The sequence below is a fragment of the Chiloscyllium plagiosum genome, unplaced genomic scaffold (genome assembly GCF_037043375.1).
Source record: "Chiloscyllium plagiosum isolate Xiang-an unplaced genomic scaffold, Cpla_swu_hap1 HiC_scaffold_26, whole genome shotgun sequence".
Taxonomy (NCBI): Eukaryota; Metazoa; Chordata; class Chondrichthyes; order Orectolobiformes; family Hemiscylliidae; genus Chiloscyllium; species Chiloscyllium plagiosum.
Window position 1 is genome coordinate 41,419,100 of NW_028270164.1, and position 11,366 is coordinate 41,430,465.

The window sequence follows — 11,366 nt, forward strand, 5'->3', positions numbered from 1 at the left end:
TCTTCAACCTATTTTTATTATGGTAGGGTTCTTGTACAGTTTCATTCACAACTCCAAGCAAGTTGTTGCAAAGGGATTAGGTGACTGTGCGGCTATGAGTACACATGTACATTTTCAAAAATGATTTAAATATATTGAATGCACTTTTACTAATGTTTTTAATGTAGCGACATCTGTAACAAATATTTAGAACTTTATTTCTTTTCCATGTGAGTTGGCTTGGAGAATGTTATGTCAAAGGTAGCAGAGAAGGGTTGGTAACAAGTTACAAAGGGGTTTTAAAGAACCATGAGGATGAGTTGGCATGGAGAATATAAGGTGGATATATAGGGAAAGAAGAGGGGCATGATTTGGTATGGATGGGACATGGGGAGTTTATGGGAGTAAGGCTTCCCCCAGTTTTGTTTTTTGATGTGTGGACTTCCCAAACCAGAAGTGAATGTATTGAAATGCAAATACTTTGGTGCAGAATGGCATGAGCAGAATCTCAGGGGAATCTCGAAGAAGCCACATGGTTACACAGCTTAGAGGGAACATTGTCCATTTTTATAACAGAACCAAATTCCAGCACCCTAAAGGGTGTTCAATGCAGGTCTTCATCTCAAATTGTTTCTAGGGAGATTGATAGAATCAGGATTTAGGGAGCAGAGTTTGGAACAGGGACCACAACAAAGCTTTCAGCTTTTGCAATATTCAATTGGAAGAAATATCTTCTAGCAACGGACGTCAGGATAATCAGCCTAAGAATTTAACAACAATGAAGGTGTTGAGAGAGGTAGTGATGAGGAGTCAGGATATCGTCAGTGTTTATGTGAAAGCTAATGCTGTGCCTTTGAGTGATGCACTGAGGAGCAGCATGTAGATGTCATTCCAAACAAATGACATATTTTAGATAGCATATATTCTCTCCCACTGCTAAGTATTGAGAATATGCAACAATAAAACTCTTCCTGGCTCAATTTTTCCCTCAATTACACAACATTTCTGACATCTTTTTAACATACAGAGGACTTATTCAGTCTTTACCTGTGAAGTTTGATGAACTTTGTGTGTGAAGATACGTATGTTTGTGGATTTGTTTTCAGAGTTCCTTTCTTCACAGTTGTAAGGTAACAATATCATTTATATCAAAATAAGTATCATCTTTGTTACCTGCTTAAGTACTGTGTAGCTGTCAAGCTGATGGAGCCAATGAAACTGTAAAATGTGACATTTGGCAACAGGCCACACATCATGCTGATTTAGATGAAGTACATTGTGATCTTTCTAAAATCTTGCTTGTAGTAGATGATACAGGAAGCATGAGCTATCTGACTCTGACCACAAGGCACATCAAGCCCTCTCAAGCTTACCATGTTTACCCAATTGTCAGAATTTACTGCTTTCCATTTCCGCATTAAGCTTCAGTGAGCCAGAGGTCGGAGGTAGTGATGCATTTTTCACTCCACAACTATTTTTGTGCAAACCAAAGCCAGATTACCCAAACCTGACAATTAATTGGGATGCAGTTTATGTAATATTTATTTTAAATATCTTGGGGGTTCTTTTTTGTAACTTATATTACTACAGCGCATTAAATGTTGCGAGACCAAATCAAGCATGAAATGTTTTTCAGTCGTCCACTGATCCATCAAGGTTCTTTCTTCATGCAGCATGATCTAATTTTACTACTAGTTACAGAAGTCTATCCATGGCTATCCTCACTATTGCTGGGCTGCTCTTGGTAGGCTGACCTTTTTAAGACAGATTTTTATGGAGAATTATCCTAAATGTGTGTCTGTACCTCTTCTGTGCAATCTCCAGTGCCACACTTTTTCTTCACCCCACCCACCCACATATGTACCACCCTCTGTGTGAAAAAGTTGTTCCTCAGGTCCCTTTTAAATCTTTCCCCTTTCACCTTAAACCTATGCCTTCTAGTTTTGAACTTTCCTACCCTGAGGAAAAGACATTTGCTATTCACCTTATCAATGGCCCTCACGATTTTATAAACCGTTATAAGATCACCCCTCAACCTCGCTGATATTTACACTCCAGGGAAACATAACCTAGCCCAACCAACCTTGCCTTATAACTCAAACCCTCCATTCCTGGTAACATCCTTGTAAATCTTTTCTGCACCCTCTCCAATTTAATTAAATCCTTTTGTAGAACAGTAATTGATCGGTAAATTCTCCTAATACACCTAAAAGTTTCCTCATCAGTCAGCATGGTCTGGTAACTACAGTGCAAAAGCATCCCCATGTCAAACTCCATGTGATGTTTCTGTGTCAGTGTCAGAACTTTTAGCTGCCTCAATCTCCTGTTTCCTCTCTGAATCTTTGCCTCTACATCCCTCCATGCTCTCTTTAAAATTATCCTTAAATCACAACTTCAATAAAATGCCTGACCAAACATTTTGGTTAACCCTCCTAACATCCCATTGTGCACTTTAGTCAAACTTCTGTGAGCTATCATGGTATTTTCTTTTCTGAGTTTTTTCTTCTAAATTTGTTGAACTTTTTTAGTTTTATTTTTAAAAGATTTAAACGGCTACAGATACACAGTGAATCAGGGTGCATAGACCAGAGGGTCTTTTTCCTGTCCATCTTTCAAACTTGCAGTAATGCTGGGATACAGCTGATATTTATACATCTGTTAAGTCAGCATTGTACAGCACAGATGTTTTCATCCCCAGAATATCCTCCAAGCATTTCCCAGCTGATTCATGGTGATGACTGAACTTAACTTGCATTGAGACTATCTGAAACTCTGCTGATCTACATCATTTTTGAGAACTGAATGTCTCTCTGACTTGTCACTAATCAGTCTTCTAAAGATAATTGTCGACATTCAGAAGATAGAATTGTAAGCATGCATTTTCTCTTGTAGACTAGTGGAACCATATTCAATTAGGAAGTTCATCGTCATTTCTAACAATGCAACAATTGTAGAACAGAAGAAGTGGATCCTGCACAGAGAGCTTCTGAAGAGTCTCTTAGGATTTACATTTAAAACAAAATTATCTTTAACAAATTTCTTTGATTCCTAATGATACATCAATTGAAACTTGTTTTATATCTGACAATGGTTCGGTTATTTTTCCTTCCTCCAGTTTGAACTTGAGCAACAATCACTAATCCCTTTTAGAAATTCCAATAGCTAAGTACTAAGAGCTTTGTGAATGGGTAAAGTTAAGTGTTCAGAAAAATTCTGTTGGCACATTTCTGACCTGAATTAATCTCACCAGTACAAAGTTAAGAAATAGACAGCAAACCTTTTTAAAAAAAGTTTACGTATGTTCAGATTATATCAGAAATTGCTGGAAAAGTGAAAGACAGCAATTGATGGAGAAAGACAAATTTGATGGATGGGATACTTAATCAGATCTTTGTAGCCCTGTTTTAGAAGCTGGATGACCTACTGTAGCTTTCTAGTATTTTTCTCTTCTTTTATGTGACACAAAAACACAGGATGGAGTTAAAATCTGATGTATGCTCAGCAGCATTGCATGTGGTCATCAAAAATAGTGCAGTACACAGTCTGCGATCTTACTAAAATCTGAGCCTGCATTCCCATCATCGCTTGCACGTGGCATGGTCCCAATTACTAGTTGACAACAGACTTGTAGAAGGACACAGAATGGTGAAATAGATAGACATGCAGCAGTTGAAACTGCACATTAGAAACAAAATCAGGGCCAAAGAACATGCAGAAAAGATTTTCTGGAATGTTTTCAGGAACTTCAGTCATGTTTAGAAGCTGGGGAGACATTGTTTTGTTTAGACCAGAATACTTTGAGGACATTTCATGGAAATGTTCAAAATCATGAATACTTTTTGATAAAGTAAAGGAGAGTGTTGCGCTGCTGTAAATAATCAGCAATGGAAGAACAGATTATGTAGGATGAAAAGGACCACTGCATCTCGATAATTCTATGAACACTGTACATATTGAAACATGTTACTTTGAAAATGAAAATAACATTCTTTTCCATAGAATGATGCAACACTTAGAGGCCATTCCGTTCATCAAGCTTGTGGCAATGCTTTGTGACTAGCCCCACTCCCCTAGCCTCATTGCCATAGCCTTGTAATTCTTTCCCCTTCAAGTGTTCATCCAATTCCTTTGTGAAAGTTGCAATTCAATCTGCTTCCTTTCAGACAGTGCATTGGAGGATCACAAAAATTTCTCATCTTCCGTTTTGGGACCTTTCCCACTAAATGCAAAGCAGCTGCTTGCAATTTCTTGGGGTTATTCTTTATGCCTCTTCCAATTAATGGACTCTTTGTACTGGAATAGTGAGAATGTGGAAATTGCTACTCAAAAGAACGGTTAAGGTAAATGGCTCGGATGTATTTATGAGGAAGGATAAATTTGCGCAGCAGAATTTCACATTTCACTTGGGGAAAGCTGGCAAGGAGGGTAATGCTGGATGTAGTGCTATGGATGGCGTTCCCAGTTCCTCTCCACCCACCTTACTTCAATTTTGGGTGGGGGAGGTGTTAGCAACCCACATGCCTTTTGTCAAGACACACTTAAAGTGCAACTAATGTGTCCTTCCCAGCTCTGCTGCTATTTTTTTCCATGTTGAGAGGAGGTCAGGGTCGAGTTTGATGCCTGCCAGGTCTTACACCTGGGGTTATCGTCAGAAAAAAGAGCAATTTGGAGGCCACATGCAGACTTAACAATGGTCATTGCTTTGCAGGAGGAGGTGATGGGGTTAGACAGCTGCTGGCATTCTGTTCAAAAAAACTGCAGCTGCTGGAATCCAAGGAAGACAAGCAGGAGGCTGGAAGAACATAGCAAGCCAGGCAGCATCAGGAGGTGGAGAAGTCGACATTTTGGGTGTAACCTTTCTTCAGGTTGGCATTTGGTCTGACAGGCAGCTCTTGAAGATGGGGCATCCTCCCCATTGAGGTTGTGAGTCAATTAGCCTTTGGTCATTGAAAGTGACCCAAAGGAGTGGGGGTGGTGTTCTCAGCAATGCTTTTCCCCAGTAAGCATGGTGTGAGGGTAAAGCAGTGGAGTGCAGTGTCTCTGGCAGAATGTAAAATTCTGTCTTGAAGGAGAAAGGAGGACAAGGATATGTTGTTAGATGTCAATATTAGACATGGAAAATAGGAGCAGGAGTAGATCATTCGGCTTTTTGAGCCTGCCCCGCCATTCAACATGATCATAGCTGACCACTTAATTCAGTCCCTTGTTCTTGCTTTCTCCCCATATGCTTTTATTCCCTTTGGCACTATGAACTATATCTACCTCTGTCGTGTTGGGTTGTGAAGAAAGTAGGTGGAAGGATAATCCACATGTGGGGCATGAATTGCATTGCTACGTAACCTAAAAACATTAATTAAAAATTTGAATATTTGTTTTTTTTTGTATTTCAGGTGCAACTACAAGTAAAGACATTTGTGGTGATCGGACTGGGGGAGGGCTAGAAATGTTTGCAAGATGAATTATTACTTTAAAAAGGCTGATTTAATAGACTGATGCAGGCCCATTAACCATGTAACTGTGCCACTTCTGTCTCTCGGGCACAGTAAATACTGCTCTCAACAGCTGATGGTCAGCTGCTGATTGGCTGGGAGCACTGCCAAAATCTGGTAGTGGTCACAACTGGAACTACAAGCATCCCCTCAGGGAAGATCCACATCAATGGGATTCTTGGTCAAGTAGGGATTGGGAAGCCAAGTGCTAGAAGGACCACCACCCTGAGGGGCACAGAGCACCTGCCAAAAGAGGCACCTCTCCTTTCTTCCCATTGATCACCTGAGATGAAGTAGTGGAGTGTCCTTTTCCTTCGATCTTCCTCAGCTGCATGCATTATTGGTGGGGGATGGTCTCTGTAAGCCAAAGGGTTCATGGCCTTACCTGCCCCTATCATATAATGAAGAGCAGGATTGGCCTGTTCTGGCACAGCAGTGGTGTCCATATCTTTTGAGCAGGATGTTTGGGTTCAAATCCTACCTGATCCAGAGGTGCATCATAATATATGAACAGGTTGATTAAAAATATTTAAAGTAGTGGGCAGGAAGGGTGTGGGATAGTCATCTCCCCCATTTATGTGCCACCCTAACTGCAAATATACTTGCTGAGCTGCTGTAAAATTGCTCATTGTCAATCAATTCATGCCCACAAACAGCCTCCCCAAACTCTTCGACCTCCGATGCACCAGCATGTTATCCACATGTGGAAATTACTCATAAAATCTCCTGGAAGATCTCAATGGATTTATCACAGTCTCCAGGACCCTAATACTGTGCCTTGTTTCATGGACCAATGACACTTTACTGGGAGCAACAGTAAACAGCAAAAACAGGGAAACAGGAAAACTGAAACCAGTCAAACTATAAGAAACACATGCTGCTATTTGTTTTATCTTCTTTATAGAGTCTCAGAAATAGTTCAGAAGCACTATGTGTACATTCTTTACTTTAAAATGTAGCAATTGTTGTGCAGCCAAATCAAAAAATGACACAGCCATTTTGTGTGCAGCAAGTTGGACAAACAAGAAATGATGTGAATAGCCTATTGATTCGTTTTACAATTACAATTTCCTGCAAATTAAAGAAGCAAATGTTATGTAGTTATGTTAAACATCATAATACTGATATACACAGTCATTCCAGGCTAATATCTTTTTACTAAGTAAATCTCATTTTACAGTTCCTCAACAGCTAAACTTTTGTTTACCATCAAATTAAATGAAATCAAGGATACATTGCAATTCTTTTTGTACCACCATGTTATGTGTCCAAGCACCAAAAGAAAGTACCATTAATTTCTCTATCAAGCTTGTTTCACCATGTGTGTAATTGATATGCAATGCCTTTGCAGAAAAGTCTGTTTAAACCCGACTAAGAGACCAAACAATTCATCTTTTGCTGAATCAAACACATATATAAAGTTGGGCAAAACATTGCTATACTTACTTTGCCCAATACCTCAAGTACAAACTCTACGGTTTCTCCACCTTCTATACATCCTTTATGATTTAAGAAACAATGTTACAATTACATTTGAAGTTGTACATCAAACACTGAACACAAACCTGTACTTACCAAATAATTTTGTGTCCATGTTAAATAAGGCAAGCTCAAACCTTTCCTTGCATCTTATTCTTCAAATGCTGGAAAATTGGAGTTTGTAATTTATTGATCCTAACAATTGCAATTAAAATATTTCCTGATGACTGCAGTTTTAAAAATGGAAAGGATGAAAAGGCTGTATTTAATTCTTCAGGAAAAATAACACTAGAACCATAGAGTCATAGAGGTGTACAGCATGGAAATAGACCCTTCGGTCCAACCAGTCCATGCCAACCAGATATCCCAACCCAGGAAGGGGCTGAATAGGCAAAAGTGAGGACTGAAGATGCTGGAGATCAGAGTCAAGATTAGAGTGGTGCTGGAAAAGCACAGCAGGTCAGGCAGCATCCGAGGAACAGGAAAATCACCGTTTCCTGCTCTTCAGCTGCTGACTGACCTGCTGTGTTTTTCCAGCACCACTCTATAAAAGGGACTGAATAGATCTGTTGTGCTCTGAGTTTGAGTAATATCTTTCCAGTCCAGAATAGTATTCTTTGGTAGTAGAATTAGGTTTATATCTGACTTTGTTTACAGTTTAAGTTTAAAATTCAAAGATTAAGAACAAACATCTTAATATTTGTTTAAGAGATTGAACAAATCTCTTTTTGTTTAAAAGAGATTTCTTGCCTCTATTCAGCTCTTCTTTCCTTCCTGCCAAAGTGTATAATCTCATACTTTCCCACATTACATGCCATCTGCCCAGCACAACTCATCTAATCTTCTTTGAAATAGATGCATTTTGTTTACAGGTGGGCATGTTTTTGGAAGGAATTCTGAGAACAGGATTTACATGTATTTAGAAAGGCAAAGGTTGATTAGGGATAGTCAACATGGGCTTTGTGCATGGGAATTTGTGTCTCGCTAATTTGATTGAATTTTTTGAAGAGGTGCTGAAGAGGACATATTGAAGACAGAACAGTGGGCATTGGCTATATGGATTTCAGTCCAGGGTTTGACAAGGTTCCATATGGTAAACTGGTTAACAAGGCTAGATCACATAGAAAACTGGCAGAACTAGCCATTTGTATACAAAATTGGCTAGAAGGTAGTAGACAGAGAGTGGTGGTGGAGGTTTGCTTTTCAGACTGGAGGCCTGTGACCAGTGGTGTGCCGCTGGGTCCAGTGCTTTTTGCCATTTCTATCAATGATTTGGATGTGAACATGGGAAGTATGGTCAGTAAATTTGCAGATGACACCAAAGTTGGAGGTGTAATGGACAGCAAAAAAGGTTGCCTCGGAGTACAATGGAATCTTGATCAAATGGGTCGATGGATTGAGTAGTGGCAGATGGGGTTTAATCTAAGCGAATGTGAGGTGCTACATCTTGTTGGGGCAAATCAGGCCAGGACTTATATGCTAATGGTAAGTTCCTTGTGAGTGTTGCCGAACAAAGAGACCTTGGAGTGCAGGTTCATAGTTCCTTGAAAGTAGTGTTGACAGGATAGTGAAGAAGGCATTTAGTACGCTTGCCTTTCTTGGTTAGTGCATGGAGTATCTGAGTTAGGAAGTCATGTTGCCGCTGTACAGGGCATTGTTTAGGTCATTTTTGCAATACTGTGTTCCAATCTCATCTCACTCCTACAGTAACATGTTCAGTTGAAAGTGTTCAGAAAAGATTTACAAGGATGTTGCCAGGGTTGGAGGGTTTGAGCTATAGGGAGACACCAAATAGGCTGGAGCTGTTTTTTCCTGGAGCATTGGAAGCTTAGAGGTTTATAAAATCATGAGGGGCATGGATAGGGTAAATAGACAAGATCTTTTCCCCAGTGTCGGGGAATCCAAACCTAGAGGGCAAACCTGGAGGCCAAACCACTGGTCACAGGCCTCCAGTCTGAAAAGCAACCCTCCACCACCACCCTCTGTCTACTACCTTCTAGCCAATTTTGTATCCAAATGGCTAGTTCTCCCTGTGTTCCATGTGATCTAACCTTGTTAACCAGTTTACCATGAGGAACCTTGTCATACCCCATACTGAAGTCCATATAGCCAATGCCCACTGTTCTGTCTTCAATCTGTCCTTTTCAGCACCTCTTCAAAAAAACTCAATCAAGTTCATGAGACATGATTTCCCATGCCCAAAGCCCATGTTAAAGGGAGAGCAGTAAAATTTAAAAAATTAAAGAAAAGGGACCTAAGGGGAAACCTTTTCATGCAGAGGGTGTTGCGTATATGGAATTAACTGCCAGAGGAAATGGTAGAGGCTGGTACAATTACAACATTTAAAAGGCATCTGGAGGGTATATGAATTGGAAGGGTTTAGAGGGATATGGTAGCAAATGGGACTAGGTTAGGTTAGACTATCTGGTCGGCATGGAAGGGTTGGACCCAAAGGATCTGTTTCCATACTGTCCATCTCTATGACTCTGTCAACCTTAACAGGCCTCAGTTAAGTAACTATCCAAAAGACAGTGCAGGATTACCTCAGTATTACAGTACAGTCAAGTACCTGCTTAGATTTTGTTGATCAACGTTTTGAAGGGGGGCTTAAATTCATAATTATCTGTCTTAGAGATTACCCGCTGTGATACTGGGAAGTATATTCCATCTCCTAATTTTTTGGCCACTCACCTAAATGGTCTATGTTCCTCTGCAGACTCTGTGTGTTATCAGCACCTTTTGCCTTCTCACTTGTTTTTGTCTCATCAGTAAACTTGGCGATAATACATTCACCTTTCTCATCCAAATCATGAATATATATTGTAAATAATTGTGATTCTGTGGCACATCACTTACACCAGTTATATATTACCATCCTGAAAACTCCCCCCTTCATCCCAACTCTCTGTCTTTTATTAGTTTGTCAAGCCTCTATCCATGTGAATGTTCTACTTCCAACACTATGTGCTCTTAACTTAATAAGTAGCCTAATGGGCCCCTTATTACTGAACACCTTTCAGAAGTCCAAATATATTACATCCACTGGTTTCCCCTTTAGATATCCTGCTTGTTACCTCCTCAGAGAACTCTAGTAGATTTACCAGGCATGATTTCCTTTCCAAGAAGGCATTTTGACACTGCTTAATTACCTTTTTTTAAATGCTCTACTATTACCGCCTTTATAATAGACTCTTAACATTTTCCTATAACAGACAATATGCTAACTGGATTAGAGTGGTGCTGGAAAAGCACAGCAGGTCAGGCAGCATCTGAGGAGCAGGAAAATCAACATTTCAGGCAAAAGCCCTTCATCAGGGTCCATGAAAACAACATGCCAAGATCCACTAAAATATCAGAATGAAAATCTGTTAGTAATTATTTTTCACACAGCCTTTGCTGAACTACTTTAACAAAATTGAGGCAGGTGCATGCTTAGTTTATTACAATTTGACTTAACTTTTCTAAATAACAGCAGCAACATGAAATTATCTCGCCCTCAACTCACCAGAATATCCCAAAATATTTCAGAACAGAGGAAGAGGAGCAAACTTCAACTGGAGAATTATGGGATAGGCATAAAGATTCAGGAGCTTTGATTGAGGAGACTTCAGAACACTTTCTAACATCTTAATTCTCTGGACGTTGGCATTGCTAGTCAAGCCTGCATTTATTACCTATCCTTATTTGTCGTCGAAGTAGTCTTGAGAAATTATCTTCTTGAACTGCTGCAGTGCATGTGGTGAAGTTAGTCACAGCTGTCAGGTTTTCCAATGTGAGGAGAGATGATGAAATGTGAAGGAGAATTAGGAAAAGAGTCATAGTATCTGCAGTTTGTGTTGTGGATACACCTATGAATCCATTTATTTGCTATTACTATCTCTATGCAGCTATCACATTTTGTGGTTAGCAACTGGGAGGTTAAGTCAGAATACCAGTAAAACACTGAGTGGTTTTACTGATGAAAGTACCAAGGCTTCTAATAAAGCCTTCTACAACTTTTCTTTGAAAAGAACCGAATGGCACTGTTTATGTCCATGTGCTGTGTATTATATTTAGCAGATGTTTTCTTGTAAGATAGGCCATGCCATAAAATTAGAAACACAATCAAAACAGATGGTTATGATTGATTCAAGGTCTCTCCTTCAAACTGATCTGCAATGTTTTTGTTTGAGTTACACAGGCTCCTTACTATGCCCTTATTTTCCAGTTGCAGCTCTCTTTTCCCAATTGGATTTAATTGGCTGTATCTTGAACCAACAGCAGTTATTCAAGCCTGGGATATCTGCCATATTACAGTAATATTCAAAAGTTCTTAGACCACCCTCAGTGCATGACACATTTATTAATGTAAACTCAACTACGAGCTTAGCCTATACATTTCTACAAAATGAAGAAAGACAGAAAAAAACATAGAAAATG

General features: G+C 39.6%; 1 long non-coding RNA gene across 1 annotated transcript in view; it reads left to right on the top strand.

Annotated features, from left to right (window-relative positions):
* Positions 1-6,748, top strand: part of LOC122563259 (uncharacterized) — a 29,433-nt gene extending 22,685 nt beyond the window's left edge. Inside the window, exon 4 of the long non-coding RNA XR_015750949.1 lies at positions 5,370-6,748. This is a non-coding gene — a long non-coding RNA (uncharacterized LOC122563259). The remainder of the gene's footprint in view (positions 1-5,369) is intronic.
* The last annotated feature ends 4,618 nt before the right edge of the window (positions 6,749-11,366 follow it).